Source organism: Danio rerio, chromosome 6 (genome assembly GCF_049306965.1).
Source record: "Danio rerio strain Tuebingen ecotype United States chromosome 6, GRCz12tu, whole genome shotgun sequence".
Classification (NCBI taxonomy): domain Eukaryota; kingdom Metazoa; phylum Chordata; class Actinopteri; order Cypriniformes; family Danionidae; genus Danio; species Danio rerio.
The window spans coordinates 59,660,001-59,681,264 of NC_133181.1; the positions used below are offsets into that span (position 1 = coordinate 59,660,001).

The 21,264-nt window shown below is 32.6% G+C and overlaps 1 protein-coding gene across 4 annotated transcripts in view; it reads right to left on the minus strand.

The window, feature by feature from the left end:
- cdh22 (cadherin 22) overlaps positions 1-21,264 on the minus strand; it is a 499,150-nt gene that overhangs the window by 329,779 nt on the left and 148,107 nt on the right. The gene's annotated exons all lie outside the window — the stretch shown is intronic.

A 21,264-nucleotide genomic window follows, 5' to 3' on the forward strand; every position in this document is an offset into this window, starting at 1 on the left:
GTGGGGTTTGTGAAAAAAGTGCACTGAAACCACTGACTTCTTATCATGATTTTGCATTGCTTTAAACTGTTTTGTGGCAGATAGAAAGGTGACACATATGTATTCAATTACAAATCATAGACAGCGTTGCTTTGTATAATCCTTTATACAAATAATATTTTATTCGGAAATAGAATGTTGTTTAAAGTATCATTAGTGAAAAAAGGAAAAGCTGTTGTCACCATACTGCCCCCTAGTGTTCATTTTACCCTTGAAACTACAGTCAAATGTATGCTTGAGTGCGATTTAGCTGTTGAAAAATAACGTAAGCCGAAGCAAGTGTTTCTAATGATCTGTGTTGTTTCATTGTCATCACAAATAGTCAAGTCAATCAAATGTCAAGACAAATGATAAGAAAGAAATAAGAACTAAATGCCAGCATGATCTAACGAGGAAACGTTCTCTATTCTACTATTACTGTTTACTATTGTATTACTGTTTACTATTTTACTTTTTTTCAGTTTAGTGGCTAATTCATACGAATTCGTATAAAAATGTACATGCGTTTAAAAATGTACGATTTTTAAAAAGGAGACGTGTCACCAAATCCCACCCCTAAACCAACTATCGGGAGATAAGCAAATTGTACTAAACTGTGCGAATGAGATCGAACAAATTCGTTCAAATTAGCCACTAAATCAAAAACTTACAAATTGCTGTGAGACTGTTTGGAAATACTGGAGAATTCAAGTTCAGCTCCTGTTTTAAACAGTAATCAGATACACTGTTAACAATGTAATGTAGAATCTACAGTAACTTACTGGCAGCAGTCTGAAGCTTAAAGGGACTATTAATTGACCTTAAAATGGTGTTTAAAAAATTAAATACTCCTTTCAATCTAGCAGAAATAAAACAAATAAGACTTTCTCTAGAAGAAAAAAATGTAATTGGAATTAATGTAAAAATTTCCTTGCTCTGTTAAACATCATTTGGAAATATTCATTTCTCATTCATTCATTTTCTTGTCGGCTTAGTCCCTTTATTAATCCGGGGTCGCCACAGCGGAATGAACCGCCTGGAAATATTTAAAAGGAAAAAATTAAAGCAGGGCTGAATTATCTATGGTCTATTGGAATGCATTACTGTGGAAATATGTATGGAAAGGACAAAGAGTATTGCCATGAGTTGGGGATAAAAAGTGTGTGTGGGTGTTTCCCAATCCTGGGTTGCAGCTGGAAGTGCATCTGGCGCATAAAACATATGCTGAAATAGTTGTTGATTCATTCCACAGTGGTGACCGCTGAAATAGAGAATAATCTATAGGAAAAAGAATGAATGAATGAATGAATGAATGAAATAATGAATGAATGAATGAATGAATGAATGAACGAACAAATAAATGAACGAATGAATAAGGAAATGAATGATTGAATGAAGAAATAATTGATTGAATGAATGAATGAAGAAATGAATGATTGAATGAAGAAATTAATGATTGAATAAATGAATGAATGAATGAATGAATTAATTAATGAATTAATGAAGAAATGAATGATTGAATGAATGAATGAATGAATGAATGAATGAATGAATGAATGAATGAATAAGGAAATGAATGAATGAATGAATAAGGAAATGAATGAATGAATGAATGAATGAAGAAATGAATGATTGAATGAAGAAATGAATGAATGAATGAATGAATGAATGAAGAAATGAATGAATGAATGAATGAATGAATGAATGAACAAATAAATGAATGAATGAATAAGGAAATGAATGAATGAATGAATGAATGAATGAATGAATGAATGAATGAATGAAGAAATGAATGATTGAATGAAGAAATGAATGAATGAATGAATGAATGAATGAATGAATGAATGAATGAATGAATGAAGAAATGAATGAATGAATGAATGAATGAATGAAGAAATGAATGAATGAATGAATGAATGAATGAATGAATGAATGAATGAATGAATGAATGAATGAAGAAATGAATGAATGAATGAATGAATGAATGAAGATTGTGGAAAAAAATAAAACTATATGATGTAAAATCATCCAACGCAACCGATTGAGAGCAACTAAACTCTAAAAATAATCATAGCAATCTCAATCAGCAACAAGAGTCCAATTTTCTCAAATCAGCAAATTATTTCAATTCAACATCCCATTTCCCTAATTCAGAAAAACCCAATATTTCAGACACACGATGGCGTATTTCATAGCAGCAAATTAAAGGCCTGCTCTCATGTAATTAACAGCTGTTTTGTCCACTGATCGATAAAAGCTCTTCATTAAAAGTCTCTCTTTGCTGTCTGCAGATCTCTGGCAAACTTCAGCGCTCTGAAAAGTTGCCCGTAACAATTAACATGAGCAGAATTCACAGCCGCAGCCGAGCAAGACAAACTGACTGTGAAACGCTTTTCCAGCCCTTGTAAAAAAGTGCAGAGTAATCATGAAGACTGGCTTACTTTCACCTGGAGGTTTTCCCCAAATCGGACACCGGTGCCTGCGTTTCTCTCCAACCGCTGGTAAATAAAACCCGGCGAAAGTGTTTGTTTTTACTCCACATATTCTCACGTGGCCCTTTGAAATACAGACACCGCCTGTTGGCCATCAATATCAGAAGAGCCAGAGAAAACAAAGCCTGCGAATGTGTTAGAAAATCAATACCCCACAGCCGATGTTACATCATGACTGATTCACTGGGAAACCAGTCATGCCCTGGAATCACTGCTGGATTGCCTGGGTTGACCCGGGACTTATATTTATTTCATGTTTTTATATTTGAAGTTTGAACATCTATTAAAAAGGAATATTTAAGTTATGCGTGGTGTAAAAACATTTGTACACCAAGAGCTAATTTTAAACATTTAAGACATGTAAATAGAAAACATTATTTAGGAATTTTTGAATATATGTTTTGCAAAAAAAAAAAAAAAAATATATATATATATATATATATATATATATATATATATATATATATATATATATATATATATATATATATATATATATATAAACTGCATATTGTTTGTATTGATGTATTTTTTGGGTTATATAGAAAAGCTCATTTTAAATATTTAAGACATGTAAATAGAAAACATTACTGAATTTTTTTATATTTTTTCATTTAAACTGCATATAGTTTATTTATTTATTTATTTGTTCATGTTAATTTAAATAAATATTATCTTTATATTAAAAATATATATATTAATAAATATGTCTTTTTTGGGTTTTACAGAAAGATTTAATAATAATAATAATAATAATAATAATAATAATAATAATAATAATAATAATAATAATAATAATAAAAATAATAATAATAATAATAGTAATAAATTATTATTCATATTATTATTCATATTATTCATGTTATTATTGATATTATTATTATTAACAATAATATTGTTGTTGTTATTGTTGTTGTTGTTGTTATTATTATTATTACTATTATTATTATTATTATTATTATTATTATTATTATTATCAATAATAATAATAATAATAATAATAATAATAATACTTTTAATATACATAATATAAAAACCTAGAATATTATACATTTATTATTATTATTATTATTATTATTATCATTGTTGTTATTATTACAATGTATTATATATATATATATATATATATATATTAATATTGTAATATACAAGTACATATTTATTAATACAATATAGTATATATTTATTGCATTTTAATTATGAAAAAATATATTATTTACAAGTATTAGTAGCATTAGAAATTCTAGTTTCTCTCAGAAAAAAAAGCAACATACCAGTGCTTGCAAAAATGTGAAACAAATGGCACTTAATATTGCATTAAATGTGAAATTAAAGTAAATCTTTTAGTTATTTTACCTCGTATATAAATAAATAAAAAAAAAAACTGCTCCCCTTTTCTTCTCCTCTAAGGGTTGTAATTGCTGAAAGTAACCCAAAAAGCTTCCATGGATTTAGGCCTTAAAAATACAGTGCAGGCACCTTCAGCAGACTGCGATTTGGGACAGACTAATCCTAATGCACATACTGTAAGAACTGATTGAGCCGTGCAGCTAAAGCCACTGGGACTGAGCCAGAATGAGCCTTAAAAACTCACCATACACCATCCCTAACCAGAGCAATAACAACTACAGTGTACAGATGCAGAGAACACAGCAAACAAACCAATACACAAATCATCTTACTTGTTTTTTTTTTTTGACTTGCCTTAAAATAACTAGCATTAATAAATAAAACACGTAATCTAATAGTTGAATAATAAATAATAGTCATGCATGAGTCAATCATGCAAACCAGAACAAATACTCTGGCAATGGGGTAAGAAAAATAAACTTGTTTTTATCTTTTATTTACTTATTTATTTATTTTCCCTCATTTATAGCATGAACATGTTTTTTTAAGATGTCTTTAAAAGGGGAAAATAAGACCTCGTTTAATTTTAAACAGTTAGGGAAAATCTGAAGAAAGAAAGAAAGAAAGAAAGAAAGAAAGAAAGAAAGAAAGAAAGAAAGAAAGAAAGAAAGAAAGAAAGACTCATCTCCTCCAGCTGAAGATGAGTAAATCTTAGCTTTTTTCGTCTGTAAAAACAGAGCTGAGTTTCTGCAGACAAACACATCAATGCGCTGCACTCCTGCACTGCAGAGCCACAAACTCAACTTCATCAAGCTGCCAATGCCAAACACTCTGTACTCTAATTCTGTCAATATGTGCTCTTGTTGATGTCAGAACAAACCTGCGTGCTGTTTTACACAACACTACAACTGCAGGAGGATTCTGCTATAAGAGCGCACAACCAGATTAACCAACTGACTGACTAAGTAATTGAATAAATGAATAAATTATTAAGTGGATAAATTAATAAGTGTATGAATAAATTAATGAACAAGGTATTTAACCAAAAAAAATGAATAAAAATGAATAATAGATAGAATAATAATTAATAATTAACCCATAATAAATAATGGGTAAATTATTAACTAAATGAATTAATGAATGAATACTTGAATGAATAGATAAATGAATGAATTAATAAATGAATGAATGAGTGAATGAATAAATGTATGAACAAATAAATGAATTAATGAATAACTAAATGTATGAATGAACCAATTAATTTATCAATGAATAAATGAATAACTGAATAAAGTAACAACTCAATGAATGAATAAATGAATGAATAACTGAATGAATAAAGTAGTAAATAGTAACATGAATGAATAATGGAATGATTGAATTAATAACTAAATGGATTAATAAATGAATGAATAAACTAATAACTAACGTATTACCTAACTAAATTAATGAATGAATAACTGAATTAAATAATTAAAAAACTAAATGAATGAATGAATGAATGAATGATCAAATTAATGAATAGCTGAATGAATTAATATCTAAATGACTGAATGAATGAATAAATGAATGGATACCTGAATTAATGAATTAATAACTATATGAATGAATAAATAAATGGATGAATAACTGAATTAATGAATTGATAATTGAATGAATGAATGAATGAATAACTGAATGTCTTAACTTAATAAATGAATGGATAAAAAATGAATAAAAATGCATAAAAGAATAAATGAATAAATGAATGAATGAATGAATAAACAACTGAATGAATAAATTTATAACTAAATAAACGTATAAATGAATAAATAAAGGTATAAATGAATGAATAACTGATTGAATAAAGTAATAAATAGATAAACTAATGAATAACGGAATGATTGAATTAATAACGATGGATTAATAAATGAATTAATTAATGTATAACTAAATTATTACCTAATAACTAAATGAATGAATGAATAACTGACTTAACTAATAACTAAATGAATGAATGAATGAATGATAAAAGTAATGAATAGCTGAATGAATTAATATCTAAATGAATGAATGAATGCATGAATTAACTAATAAATAACTGAATTAATCAATTAAAAACTACATCAATGAATGAATAAATGAATGAATAACTGAATTAATGAATTGACAACTGGATGAATAAATGAATGAATAACTGAATTAATGAATTGACAACTGGATGAATAAATGAATGAATAACTGAATTAATGAATTGATAACTGAATGAATACATGAATGAATAACTGAATTAATGAACTGATAACTGGATGAATAAATGAATGAATAACTGAATTAATGAATTGATAACTGAATGAATAAATGAATGAATAACTGAATGACTTAACTAAATGAATGAATGGATAAAAAATGAATAAAAATGCATAAAAGAATAAATGAACGAATGAACAACTGAATGAATGAATTAATAACTAAACGAATGTATAAATTAATGAATAAAGGTATAAACTGATGAATAACTGAATTAATTGATTAATAACTAAATAAAGGAATGAATGAATGAATGAATGAATGAATGAATGAACGAACGAACAAACGAACGAACGAACGAACGAACGAACGAACGAACGAACGAACGAACGAACAAACAAACCAGGATTACTCCAATCCCAAAAAACCCAATGTCCAATCCCAAAAACCCAAATGTTTTTTTTTTTTTTTTTGTTACATTTAAATGACACTTTTAACCCAATGCTTGGATTTAGCCATATTTAACTTAAAACAACAACAACCCAGCATTTAGTGTGTATTTATCTAAAAGTAGATTTTTTATTTATTATATTTTTTGTTTTTTACACCCAGGGGATACTAAACTTTATTACAGGTAGCTGCCATGTTTGTTCAATATGCGTATTAAAAAGTTTTTACAAACGTCCTAAGAAAATAGAGATGGACAGCAGTGTTTTCAGTGCAGTTTTTTTTTTTTTTCACCTGAGGATACTCATCTGAGACCTCTAGAGATTGCGCAGCGCCATTGTTGTAATCCCTGTGAAGAAATGACGCCAACTATAGAGGATTTTTAGAGGTCTCCATAATCCTGGACCAGGCCGTATCCTGAGCAAATGATGTGGTGGACATAGAGGAGTGGAGAGCATGAGACTGATTCCTGAAAGACGAGTCTCCACACTGATCTGCCTGAACACCTGCTGGTGACCTACTCACACCTGCAGCTTCTCCACCATGGACGTCCCGCATTTGCAAGTACCTAGACTGCAGATCTGCAAGAAGTTTGGCCAGAGGAGAAATGTTTGTGCCCAACTGAGCCTGGTTTCTCTCTAGGTTTTTTCCTTCACTTTGGTCAATTGGTGAAGTTTGTTTCTCCACTGTCGCCCCTGGCTTCCTTGGTTTAGGACTTGTAAAACTGCACATCAATGGATTTGCTCTTCAGTGTTTGGACTTTCAGTGAAAATTAAACCACACTGAACTGAACTGAACTTCAACTCTGAAAACGTCTATGTTAATCTGCTTTGACAGAATCTACATCATGAGAGCGCTATACAAACAAAGATGAATTGAATCAGGACTCGTCTTTTAAAAATCCCAGCAGAAAAGGGAAACTATAGCACACATACAGCCCGTGTTTTATTGCACTGTGCAGATTTTCATTTCTGGGCATCTTGTCAAAAAGCTTTAGATGGTGTAATTATAGTGGTAAATTCCTTTGCTGATGTGATCGGATCTAAATCAGCATCCAGCACACGCCAGACACTAAAGACTCCCAAAGAGTATCAAACTAAAAGCCACTTAGCCTTTAAGATCAACTGGAGTTTACTAACACACTTCCCGCTCACAAGCGTCCATCATATGATGAAGACACTCACACACTCACATTTCAGACACACTCCTGAAAGTCACTGCTTTACTAAACACACACACTCACTTCTCTAATCAGTTGTGCACACATTCATTCATCAGCTGCATGGCGATGGTAAGTGGATGCTGTGACCGAAAAATATGATTTACCAGAAATGATGCTTTATAGGATGTTTTATCATATGATGCAATGACATTGTGCATTTATACTTTTTGATTTGGGCTTTTAAATACTTGTGCCATTAAAGTAGTGCTTTGAATTAGTATTTTATATTTATGCTATATTTTAATGTCTGCATCAAATGACATTTGCAAAACTGAACTTATATACAGTTAAAGTGAGAATTATTAGCCTTCCTTTGAATTGTATTTATTATTAATATTTTTTAAATATTTCCCAAATGATGTTTAACAGAGCAAGGAAATTTTCACAGAATGTCTGATAATATTTTTTCTTCTGGAGAAAGTCTTATTTGTTTTAATTCGACTACAATAAAAGCACATTTAGATTTTTTTTAAAAACATTTTAAAGACAAATTTATTCGCCCCTTTAAGCTATTTTTTTCCCCCATAGTCTACAGACCAAACCATCATTATACAAGAACTTGCCTAATTACCCTAACCTGCCTAGTTAACCTTATTATCCTAGTTAATCCTTTAAATGTCACTTTAAGCTGTATAGAAGTGTCTTGAAAAATATCTAGTCAAATATTATTTACTGTCATCATGGCAAAGATAAAATAAATCAGTTATTAGAGATGAGTTATTAAAAACTATTATGATTAGAAATGTGCTAAAAAAAATCTGCTCTCTGACAGAAATTGGGGAAAACAATAAGGGGGGGGGGCTAATAAATCTGACTTAAACTGTACATTCATATCCTTTGATTTAGTCCCTTATTTCCAACTTATCCAGGATGTTTTACACAGCGAATGCCCTTCAGCCATAACCCAGTACTGGGAAACACCCATACATACACATACACTACAGTCAATTTAGTTTATTTAATTCCCCTATAGCACGTGTTTGGACAGTGGGAGAACCGGAGCACCTGGAGGAAACCCACGCCAACTTGGGGAGAACATGCAAGCTTCACAAAGAAATGCCAACTGGCCCAGCCGGGAATCAACCTTCTAGCTATGATGCAACAAAGCTAACCTTCAAATGTATATGCACAAAACACATATTTAAAGTAACATGTACATTATGCTGTTTCAAATAGTGTACTGCAAAATTTCAAAATACAAATATAATATTATTATAATAATTGTCATATTATTAATTATTTAATTATATATATAGATACAAAAAGATAAGAAAAAAGATAAGAAATTACTATAAATATTAAAAATAAAGTAAATATTAAAACATGTGAATAAATAAATAAGTAAATAATTAAATGCAAAACTAAGCTAAAATAAAATAAACACATTATGAATAAAGAAAACTAAATGAAACTAAACCAAATTAAATACTAGTAAAATAAAATATATAATAATAAAACAAAATTAAATGTAAAATAACAAAGAACAAATAATAAAAATGAATAAAATAATATAAAATAATAATAAAACAAATAGAACAAATATAAAGTTTATTTATTTAATGTATTTGTTTGTATACTTTTATAATAATAAATAAATAAATAAATAAATAAATAAATAAATAATAATAATAATAATAATAATAATAATAATAATAATTTTTAATAAAAATATATATATATTTAATTTCTTTTGTATTTTTTTATGTTTTGTTCCAAAATAAGTATCGATAAAATAAAATAATTTTATGGCTTTATTTTAAGTCTTTACATCTCTAAACTTATTTGTGATGCCAAAAGTACTTAACAACACTTTAGACATGTTTCACACATGTTTTGCTATTTCTGCAGAGAATTTTGTAAAAAAAAAAAATCTGTAAATTTATGCAGAATTATTTTGGGAATATCATTACTAAAAACTTAATACATGATATATAAAAAAAATATAACTTTTTAAACTTTTATTTAATGTTTACACAGTAAATCCAATTAGACCCACTTAAACAAAGCAAGTCTCTTATATAATACATCAAATAAAGACAGAAAATATGACTTTAAAAATTGTACTGTAAATAAATCAAATGAACACTTTCATACTAGACAATATTTTTACTGAAATTAATTTAAAACTGAATAAATATATTTGCAGTCAGTTACACATGTAAATAAATAAAGTCAACAATGGGCTAAAAATCTAGCGGAAATATGAAGATTTCTGCACACGCAGATTCTGTGTGTGGGCTTACCAAAACAAAAAATGAATGAATGTCATGGCATTACATGACAAAATATCACATTAAAGTGTCCTATCTGCCAAAGAAGACATTTTCAATTATAAAACAATTATTAACCTTGCCTAAAGCAAAAAAATAAAAATTAAAAATCAAAGAAAAGCCAGGCTAGTGAGTATAAAAAAGCCTGCAGTAGGTGTAGTATATTTTATTATCCATCGCAGTGACCTTCAGACTTTGTTTTCATAAATGCATGACCACAAATCTCTCCATTTACTCTTGATGTATTTAAATAAACGAGGGAATGATTGTATAATTAAATGTACAGAAGCAATAACACACACGGATGAAGCTTTGATAAAAATAGCAGGGCTACTGTAGCCCATAGGCTTTGCGGTATATAAGAAAGAGATTTTCTATGTGGTCCAAAGCTCCTATTAATGTAAAAGGTATTTTTATAAAGCCTAAAGGTACAATTACACGTGAGGTAATAGACTTTGACAGTGTTTTAATTCTATAGAGCGCAGGCGTACATGTGTGGAATACAGAAACAGGGAATGAATAGAGCACTGTGTGTTTTTCAGAACTACTGTATAATCACTAGCAAAATAATGCATGCCCATTTCCAGCTAAAGTTTGCATATGAAGCACAAAAACAGGCAGGTTTTATGTTCTAAGTTCAATAAAATAATGAATAAAAAATAAATAATAAAATACAATGAAATAATAATAAAATAAAAATTATAAAGTAGATATAATAAAGTAAATAATATTAAAATAAACTAATATATATATATATATATATATATATATATATATATATATATATATATATATATATATATATATATATATTATTTATATAATGAATAAATACACATTTAAAAAATAAATAAATGAAGAAATAAAAGAAATATAAGTAAAAATTAATAAAATTATTACTTATTAATAAATAAATAATAAAAGAAAATAAAGTAAAAATTACAAGACAATAAATAAATACAAATTAAATAAATGAAATTCAAATAAATGAATAAATAAATAAATACATAAAAATAAAATAAAAAACTAAATAAATAGATGTTTAAATATTACTTAATAAATAAACAATAATAGTAGAAAATACAGTTTAAAAATAAACAAAATAAATAAAAATTAAATATAAATAAACAAAATACAAAACAATAAATAATTAAATGAAAATGAAGTAAAAAGCTTATTAAATAAATATGTAAATATTACTTGTTCATAAATAAGCAATAACAATAACTACCTAACTATCTATATAAATGAACAAAATATTAATTATTAATAAATAAATAATAACAGAAAATAAAGTTTGAAAATAAAATAAATGCAATTTAAAAAATAAATAAATAAAGATAAATAAATAAATAAAATATAAAACAAATAAATAAATAAAATAAAGTAAAATAACCACAAAATAATTTGTTTTAAATGGATAAAACTAACTAAATAACTAACTAACTAACTAACTGTGTAAATTGTAACATTACTTAACAATAATCAAATAATAACAGAAAAATAAAGTTAAAAAATAAAACAAAATAAATCAATAAAAAATTAAAATAATAAAATGAAAAAAAAAATGAAAAAATTAAATAAAGTAAACAAATTTGACTAAAACTAACTAAAATTAATAAATAAATGAATTAGCAAACATTACACTCAACAGAATAAGCATCAGGTGTAATCTGTGCATCTGATCTTGATGCGCCATCAATTACATCGACCTGACAGATGGCAAAGCAAATGAACACACGCGCGTGGCCCGTAATCCCTCCGAGTCAGCACAATTCGCTGTACGGCAAAATCTTGACTTCATTTAGTGGAGCTGGGATTTCCAAGCGCTGTAATCTTCTGAATTCTTCCGTCTTTCCCCCGTGATCCTCTGAACAGCACACACACACTTGAGGAGGATTCAGATGCGGTGTTGTTTTACCACATCATTCACTAAAGGAATTATGCAAATCAAGTCATGCCACAAATTCACTGGTAAAATCTGTCCTACATGTTATTCGCACTGTGCAATTCCCCTTGAATCAGCCGTCTGAATACTGAACACACATCTGCATATAGATTTGAAGTCAGAATTATTAGCCCCCCCTCTATATTTTCCCCCAATTTCTGTTTAACTGAGAGATTGTTTTCAATACATTTCTAAAAGTAATAGTTTTAATAAATCATTTTTAATAACTGATTTATTTCATCTTTGCCATGATGACAGTGAATAATATTTGACCAAATATTTTCCAACATACGCTGTAAGAAAAAAAATCGTAAAAAAAAAAAAAAAAGGTCAAATGACTGCCAAACAAAAACCATAAAATTACGGTAAAATGTCTTTGGTGAAATGAAGTGCAAAAAATAATAAATCTACAGATATTTTCATTCAAATGTTTACAGAAATTTCCCAGTGATGGGTTACGGCTGGAGGCGAAAGTCATTTATTAAATAAAGAATGATTCGCACACTGTAAAAAAAAATCTGTAATTGTACGGATTATTTCCGGCAGCTGGAGTGCCAGAAAAAATAACAATATAATAATAATAATAATAATAATAATAATAATAATAATATAACGTCTACTAAATAACAGAAATATACCGTAAAATAACGGATGTTAAATTACAGAAATTTTATTCAACCCAAGTTTATTCTGGAAACGTAGCCCTGCGGACGTTTCAGGAGACAGCGATTAACGTGGCCGGAGGTACGTATGGCCGCACTTTTGTTTTTTTTTATCGAGTGAACGCTGCAGGGCGGTGTGACGCCACTCCACTCCTCCTTCTCTTCGCGCTCACTGGCTGACGGCTCACCTCAGTGTGGAGGGCTTTCCCGCCTTAACCAGTTTGTCCGCTTAGTTTGCAGCATTACGTCGGCGGAGCGGAAGCCCGGAGGGAGGAGGAGCCGGCCACATCGACGACCGGGATGGAGTCCGGGGAAGAGCGGTTCCAGAAATCGGGTAAGATGAAAAACAGAATCCAAAAAAATAAGAGCGAACGAGTTCGCGATGGGGCGAGATCCGAAAAAGCGGTCAAAATCGGACGAGGGCTTTTGCTTTTTTTTCTGGACTGCTTTTGCAAATCGTCGCTTGGGTTTAGGGAAGGAGAAGGAGGAGGGGGAGGAGGGTGGCTGGGTCGGCTGATTGGCCGCCCGGCAGCCCGGTCGATCGTCCAATGCTCTACAGCGGCCTCCGGTGGCTTTTCACGCGATTACAGCGTGGGCGCGAACGGCGCGCGCTCCCGAGAGGCGTCCGAGACGTGAAAAAGCGTGCACAGCAGCCTTTCGCGGATTGGCGAAAACAAAAACTGCTCGAATACGTGCCTCCCGTGACGTATTTCGCGGCCTCCAGAAACGTCCGCGGGGCTACGTTTCCACAATGAGCCCCGGTTGGTTTTATTACTTTTAAATTTCTGGTAAATTTCTGCAATTTAATATCCTTCTCATTCATTCGTTTTCTTGTCATTTTCTTTTTCATTCTTTTATAACCTATTTTAACACATTATAAATTGTTTTTATCTGTTTTTAATCATTTTTATTGTCTGCATTTTATGTCCTAAACTTGTCTTTTTTATTCCTGTTTATGTAAAATACTTTGAATTTCCACTGTGTATGAAATGTGCTATATAAATAAACTTGACTTGCCTTGCCTTGTCGGCTTAGTCCCTTTATTAATCTGGGGTCACCACAGTGTAATGAACCGCCAACTTATCCAGCAAGTTTTTATGCAGCAGATGCCCTTCCAGCCGCAACCCATCTCTGGAAAACATCCACACAAACATTCACACACACACACTCTCACTATGGACAATTTAGCCAACCCAATTCACCTGTACCGCATGTCTTTGGACTGTGGGGGAAACTGGAGCACCCGGAGGAAACCCACGTGAAGGCAGGGAGAACATGCAAACTCCACACAGAAATGACAACTGAACCAGTCGAGGCTTGAACTAGTGATCGTTGCAACCCACTGCGCCACCGTGATGCCCATTTCATGTTCAGTACACTAAAATTAATTAATAAAGCATTTAAGTTCACTTAATCGATTAGTGTTAGGACGACTCAAGATAGATTTGGTCTCAATGAGGAAAATGGTTCAAGAATAACACCAAGATTTTTTAGGTATAGTACCTCTACAAGTGTGTGTGTGTGTGTGTGTGTGTGTGTGCGTGTGTGTGTGTGTGTGTGTGTGTGTGTGTGTGTGTGTGCGTGTGTGATAAAAGCTGGATGTGTTCAGTAATGAATGAAGAATAGCCGTCTGGGTGGATTGCGCATGTAGAGCATGAGAATGATCTGACAGCAGAAACACTCATTTCACACACAATTAAGCTCATTTTGATTCATATGTATAGAAATGCGGGAGCATCGCTCTCGTGTGGCGTAACACCTGTCAGGTAACACTGAGCAGCTGCTGATGCTTTCAGGATCAATATTTGAAGCTACTTTATACGGGTGGTCCACAGTATTCTTCAAGGCTTGGTTGTGTTTATAAGATGCAAAGCAATATGTGCACATGCTTCACTTGTAGAAAATCACCATGTCATTTGTTTATATATCTTACTTTGATTATATACAGCTACTCAGCTAACATGAAAACCATGGTCATATTTCCTAGTTCCTCTTAAGGCCCGCCCTCAAGAGGCTCTGATTGGTACGTAACATAATGAGCTGTGATTTGCAGATTGGCTCCATGTCAATTCCCTACAAGCGCATGCTTTTGCGCTGTGTAAACAGTCCAGTCAGATGCTCTAGGGCAGTGGTTCCCAACCTGGGGTCCGCGCCCCCCAACCTGGGGTCCGCGCCAGAGTTCACAAGGGGGGCGCGGGAGAGGATAAGTGTTGAGGTAGAAAAAGGCATAAAAATGCTCCACTATTTTATAGGGCTGTACAATTAATCGAAAATCCGGTTTCGATTTCAAACGATTATAAAAAAAGCATTAATCGAGATAAAGTTTATTGCATCATAAACCGCCCCCTTTCCAGTTGTTGACGTTTGTTGCTTCTAAAAGCGCGAAAGACCGCATGCTTATTTGTGTGTGCAGCAAGCACACGCAGTCAGAAGCATGCGGCCGGTCAGCATTCGGTCTCATTCGCACACTGAGACGAGCAGCAGAGCGCAGACATCTAAAGTCATCTTAACGTGAGCGCATTAATGGTCAAATTTGTGTCAAGACACGGTGTTTAGTGATTATTTATATTAACCCTCATTTGTGTAATAAACAAACGAGTTGAGGATCAAAAGACGTGAAAGAGAAACCATTAAAGAGACAGAGAGAAATATTCCTGCTGCCGCCTGTTTTTATCATTAATCAAACAATGACAAAATCCCTCACTAGTCTTGACTGAAGGACTGCAGTAGCTAAAGTGTTTTTCTTACAGTGAAGATGCTTAAAGCACAGTTTGTTTAATATTTTTATTCTGTTGTATTTATTTCTCTTTCCTTTGCAAGGTGGAAATAACTGTATTTATACACTTGAAGTCAGAATTATTAGCCCTCCTGAATATTAGCAACCATTTTCCAGCCCAATTTCTGTTTAATGGAAAGATTTTTTTTTACTTATTTCTGAACATATTAGTTTTGATATCTCGTTTCTAATTACTGATTTCTTTTATCTTTGCTATGATGACAGTACATAATATTTTACTAGATATTTTTCAAAATACAAACATTCAGATTAAAGTGCAGTTCAAAGGCTTAATTAGGGTAATAAGGCAAGTCATTGTTTGACAGTAGTTTATTCTGCAGACAATCAAAAATATATATTGCATAAGGGGGCTAATAATATTGAAGTTAAATTGATTTCAAAATATTTAAACCTGTTTTTATTCTAGCTAAAATAAAACAAATAAGCCTAGAAGAAAGATATTATAGGAAATACTGTTAAAATTCCTTGCTCTGTTAAACATAATTTTGGGAAATATTTCTAAAAAAAAATTTCTCAGGAGCGCTAATAATTTTGACTTTAACTGATAATCGTTTTGAATAATCGTGATTACAATTATTACCAAAATAATCGTTATTATGATTTTCCCAAAATCAAGGAGCCCTACTATTATATATGTATTTTCAAGTACTAAAAAAAATCAAAATCAAAACATGCTTAAAATTCCAACATAATAGTAAAAATAATTAAAATAAATAACTTTAAATAACTATTTAAATTTTGCTCACGCAATGTACTAGTCCAACGCCTCGTAAAGGCAAAATCAAAACAAAAATGGCAGAGAAACGTAAATGCAGTGGTTCTTCAGAGGCGAAGAAAAAGATTAGACAAAGATTAGTTTTATTGAAGGCCAAGACAAGTTAAAAGTGATTAATTTATATTTTCTATACATATTATATATTAATATTACACAAACACACACATACAGTGTATATATATATATATATATAGACAGTACATATGTGTGTGCGTGCGTGTGTATTTAATTGGTGGGGGGGCTCCAATGTTTGTATATGTTCATGGGGGGGGCCCCAAAGAAAAAGGTTGGGAACCACTGCTCTAGGGTGCATTTCCCAAAACCATTGTTAGCCAACTAAGGCCAAATAGTTCGTTCATTTGCCGTTTCCCAAATCCATCGTTCCAACGAAAATTCGCAAGCTTGTGCACTTGCAAATAGGAGCTGTAGTTAGAAACAGTTTCTGGCTGTGCTCTATTCCCACTTATCTCCCCTATGCCCTATTCACTTAGAATATTCAAACATTTAAACTTAGAATGATTAAAATAAAAAAGCATAAGGGTTATCTCTCTCATGTGTAATTTGCTTTCAATATATTTTTACAGTTCAGTTTTAGCGATCTTTATGTTTACAATTGTGCTCCCATCGCAGTGCACTTTGAAAACATTGATGTTATTTTGGACACAGTCTCATGACCAAATTTATAGGTGACCTATTATTTAAAAAACGGAATTTATGTTACGTCTTCAAAGCTTGTTAAAAACAAAAAATATGTTAATGCTTTAAATGTATAGTAGGTTATTTATTAAATATCTGTACAGACATAGGCCTGCTGGTTAGAACATTTCTGCAGTGGTTTGCATGTGTTAGGTTGTAAAAGTAGACATTTATAAAAAAAAAATAAAAAAAAATGTATATCCTATTTAATAATAATAATAATAATAATAATAATAATAATAATAATAATAATAATAGTCATTATAATAATAATAATAATAATAATAATAATAATAATAATAATAATAATAATAATAATAATAATAATAATAATGATGATGATGATGATGATGATGATGATGATGATAATGATGATGATAATAATAATAATAATAATAATAACAACAATAATAATAATGATAATAATAATAATGATGATGACAACAACAACAACAACAACAATAATAATAATAATAATAATAATAATAATAATAATAATAATAATAATAATAATAATAATAATAATAATAATAATAATAATAATTAATGCTGTCCTTTGTCAAATGCTAGCGCTATATCTTTTGTTTTAAAATTCTCTGGAACACAATTAAAATTAAAATATAAGCACTTCTCTCTTTGTGTCATGTCCTTTAAACGCCCATATATAGAAACAGAAGAAGTTCTGTGGAAATAGCAGCCTTTGGATGTCATTTTAGCTTTCTCTGGTTTCACATTTCAGCGCCTCTGGCCACGCCCTTCGCTGTGCAGTTTGTGTGTGTGCAAGGTAAATGCACATAACCTGAAGCATTTGTGATCTCACTAGCCTGGATGTTTTTTTTTTTTAGTCCCCAAATTCTTTCACTGTATGCTAACTCTGTAAAAGCCAATGTCTCCCTTTGCATTGAACTTTGAGCGTCTTACATTCACAGATGCTGTTTATGTTCACACACCTACATTACACATCAACTAAAGTTTAAAATAGGATTACATAGTGGACCACCCCTTTAAATGCTTTTGGTTGTTTGGTTTTTATTTTTTTGCTTGAGTTTTATAAATGACATTTTATTCATAATTTATAAAACCAACACTTTGAGACACTTTTTTTTAATGATTAAATATGTGAATCAAATGATTGAATAGGAGTGAATCAATGAATCAAATGATTAACAGATTTGATTCAAAAGATTGACTGAATTATTTATTAATATTCCTTCAGCTTAGTCCATTTGTTCATCAGGGGCTGCCACAGCGGAATGAACCACCAACTATTCCAGCATATGTTTTACACAGCGGATGCCCTTCCAGCCGCAACCCAGTACTAGAAAACACCCACCCACTCACACACACACACACACACACACACACACACACACACACACACACACACACACACACACACACACAAGCTCATACACTACAGCCAATTTAATTCATCCAATTCCCCTATAGCGCATGTGTTTGGACTATGGGGGAAACCGGAGCACCCGAAGGAAACCCATCCCAACACGGGGAGAAGATGCAAACTCCACACAGAAATGCCAAGACTCAAACCAGCAATCTTCTTGCTGTAAAGCTACAGAGCCAACCACTGAGCCACCACGTCGCCACACACACTAATGCTCACAAGAACTCTTACATACAAACATTTCACAAACAATCACACACATACTTTCTCCTATTTGTTCATCAGGGGCTGCCACAGCGGAATGAACCACCAACTATTCCACCATATGTTTCCCACAGCGGATGCCCCTCCAGCCGCAACCCAGTACTGGGAAACACCCACGCACCCACACACACACACACACACACACACACACACACACACCCACACACACACACACATACATACACTACAGCCAATTTAATCCATCCAATTCCCCTATGGCGCATGTGTTTGGACTATGGGGGAAACCGGAGCACCCGGATGAAACCCAACACTGGGAGAACATGCAAACTCCACACAGAAATGCCAAGTTTCAAACCAGCAATCTTCTTGCTGTAAAGCCACAGTGCCAACCACTGAGCCACCATGTCGCCACACACACTAATGCTCACAAGAACTCTTACACACAAACATTTCACAAACAATCACGCACATACTCCCTCCCATTCTCTCTCTCTCTCTCTCTCTCTCTCTCTCTCACACACACACACACGCACGCACACACACACACTCACATTCAGAGCTTCACAATAGAGTCTACTTAATTGTTTTCTTACTAAGAGGCGAATTAATTTTGGGGATGTACATCTAATCGCACTGAGGGGAGGGGAGGTAATTTGTTAATGGAACAGAGAGAAAATGGCAGCCCTCTCTCCCTCCCTCTCTCTCTCTCTCTGATAAATGACAGAAATCTCCTCGCGCACTCATGTCAGTCTTTTGAAGAGAGTCGCGGGGAACTAAAGTGGGTTAAAAAAACACAGTCATTACATATATTTTGCTGTCAGAGCTGAGCAGAGAGAAAAAGAGGAGCTTTGTTCGGCGGCGGATTGGATAACCCACAGACTTCTTCATTTAATCACTATCTGGCTGTTCCCCCTGAGGTCCTCTCCGCCTCCCGCGGGACCGCGCTGCCTCTGTTTAAACACTTTTAATTACGCTTTAACTACAGCCTAATCACGATAACTTTGTCCTCACAAAAGCACTTACCAAAATATCCCACCCCACCTTTAAACCAGACCACAATACATAACCTGACAGTCACGTAATAAGTATGATCAATATACTGTACTGTAACTCATTACACATTAGAAATACAATAGAGATGAGCAGAGCTGCACGATGTTGGAAAAATCTAACATTGCGATGTTGCAAGTTGTTATTCTGCAATGTACATTGTGATATGAAAACAGTTTCAACAGACGACTTGATTATTATTGTCGATTTGGAAAGAATTTATAATTGATTGGGATGAGGGTGTCAATTGGGAATTAAAGTGCCCTGAACACACATCGGCCACAATTGGTAATAAAAAAACTGCAACTGCGTAATTTTTTTTTGTACGCGTTACATATTTCAAATGAATCACGTGAGTTAGGATAGATCTGATTGGCTAACTAATGAGTGCAGATAGGTGACCAGCTGCAGTCAATTATATCATGTGCTTCTCTCGAAATTAGTTTAAAAACTTCGCTTAAATTTCAAAACAATCCATGCCAATACCAAACAAAAAGGCTTTCTATGTTGGATTCTAAGAGTCACGGTGGCGCTGTGGGTAGCACGATCATCTCACTGCAAGAAGGTTTGTAAGTGCCATTTAAATTTCAAAACAATCCATGCCAATACCGAACAAAAATGCTTTCCATGTTTGATTCTAAGTGGACTGCAAACACACACACGCACGCACACACACAGAGAGGCAACGCACGCAGTGCTGGTGAGCAAGAGGGATCCCTTCAGATTCATCAACAAGCACGATCGCGTTCATCAAATTTGCTTAAACTAACTCTGATTACTTTAAAGGATCACGCGAGTCCCGAAATGCGGAGGTTTTTTTTTCCATTCGCCATGAGGTAACAAACTTCATTAAAACATCCTGAATGAAAATATGCATCCGTGGTCTTATCCATATTTCTTGGCACGTTAAACACACGCAGGGCCAGAGCAAGCTTAACTGAGGCAAATGGCAATCACGCCGTTTTATTTGTATGGAAAGCCGAGGACCGTGAGGGAGGGGTCTGGTGTAGCGGATAAATGTGAGGACCGAGGGGTTTGCTCACAATTATGCTGGCAAAGCAGTCGGCTAGGTCTCCTCAATGAATGCGCCAGCCCTGAACACACATCGGCCACAATTGGTAATAAAAAAACTGCAACTGCGTTATTTTTTTTTGTACGCGTTACACATTTCAAATGAATCACGTGAGTTAGGATAGATCTGATTGGCTAACTAATGAGTGCAGATAGGTGACCAGCTGCAGTCAATTATATCATGTGCTTCTCTCGAAATTAGTTTAAAAACTTCACTTAAATTTCAAAACAATCCATGCCAATACCAAACAAAAATGCTTTCCATGTTGGATTTTAAGTGGACTGCAAACACACACACGCACGCACGCACGCAAACGCACACAAACAGAGAGGCAATGTGCGCAGTGCTGGTGAGCGAGAGGGATCCCTTCAGATTCATCAACAAGCACGATAGCGTTCATCAAATTTGCTTAAACTAACTCTGATTACCTTAAAGGATCACGCGAGTCCCGAAATGCGGAGGTTTTTCTTTCCGTTCGCCATGAGGTAACAAACTTCATTCAAACATCCTGAATGAAAATATGCTGAATGAGAGTGAACTGCTGAACTGCAGTTAAAGTCTAAACAGTAAAAATGAAACACCCGAAATTGCATGAAACTCTGGAGG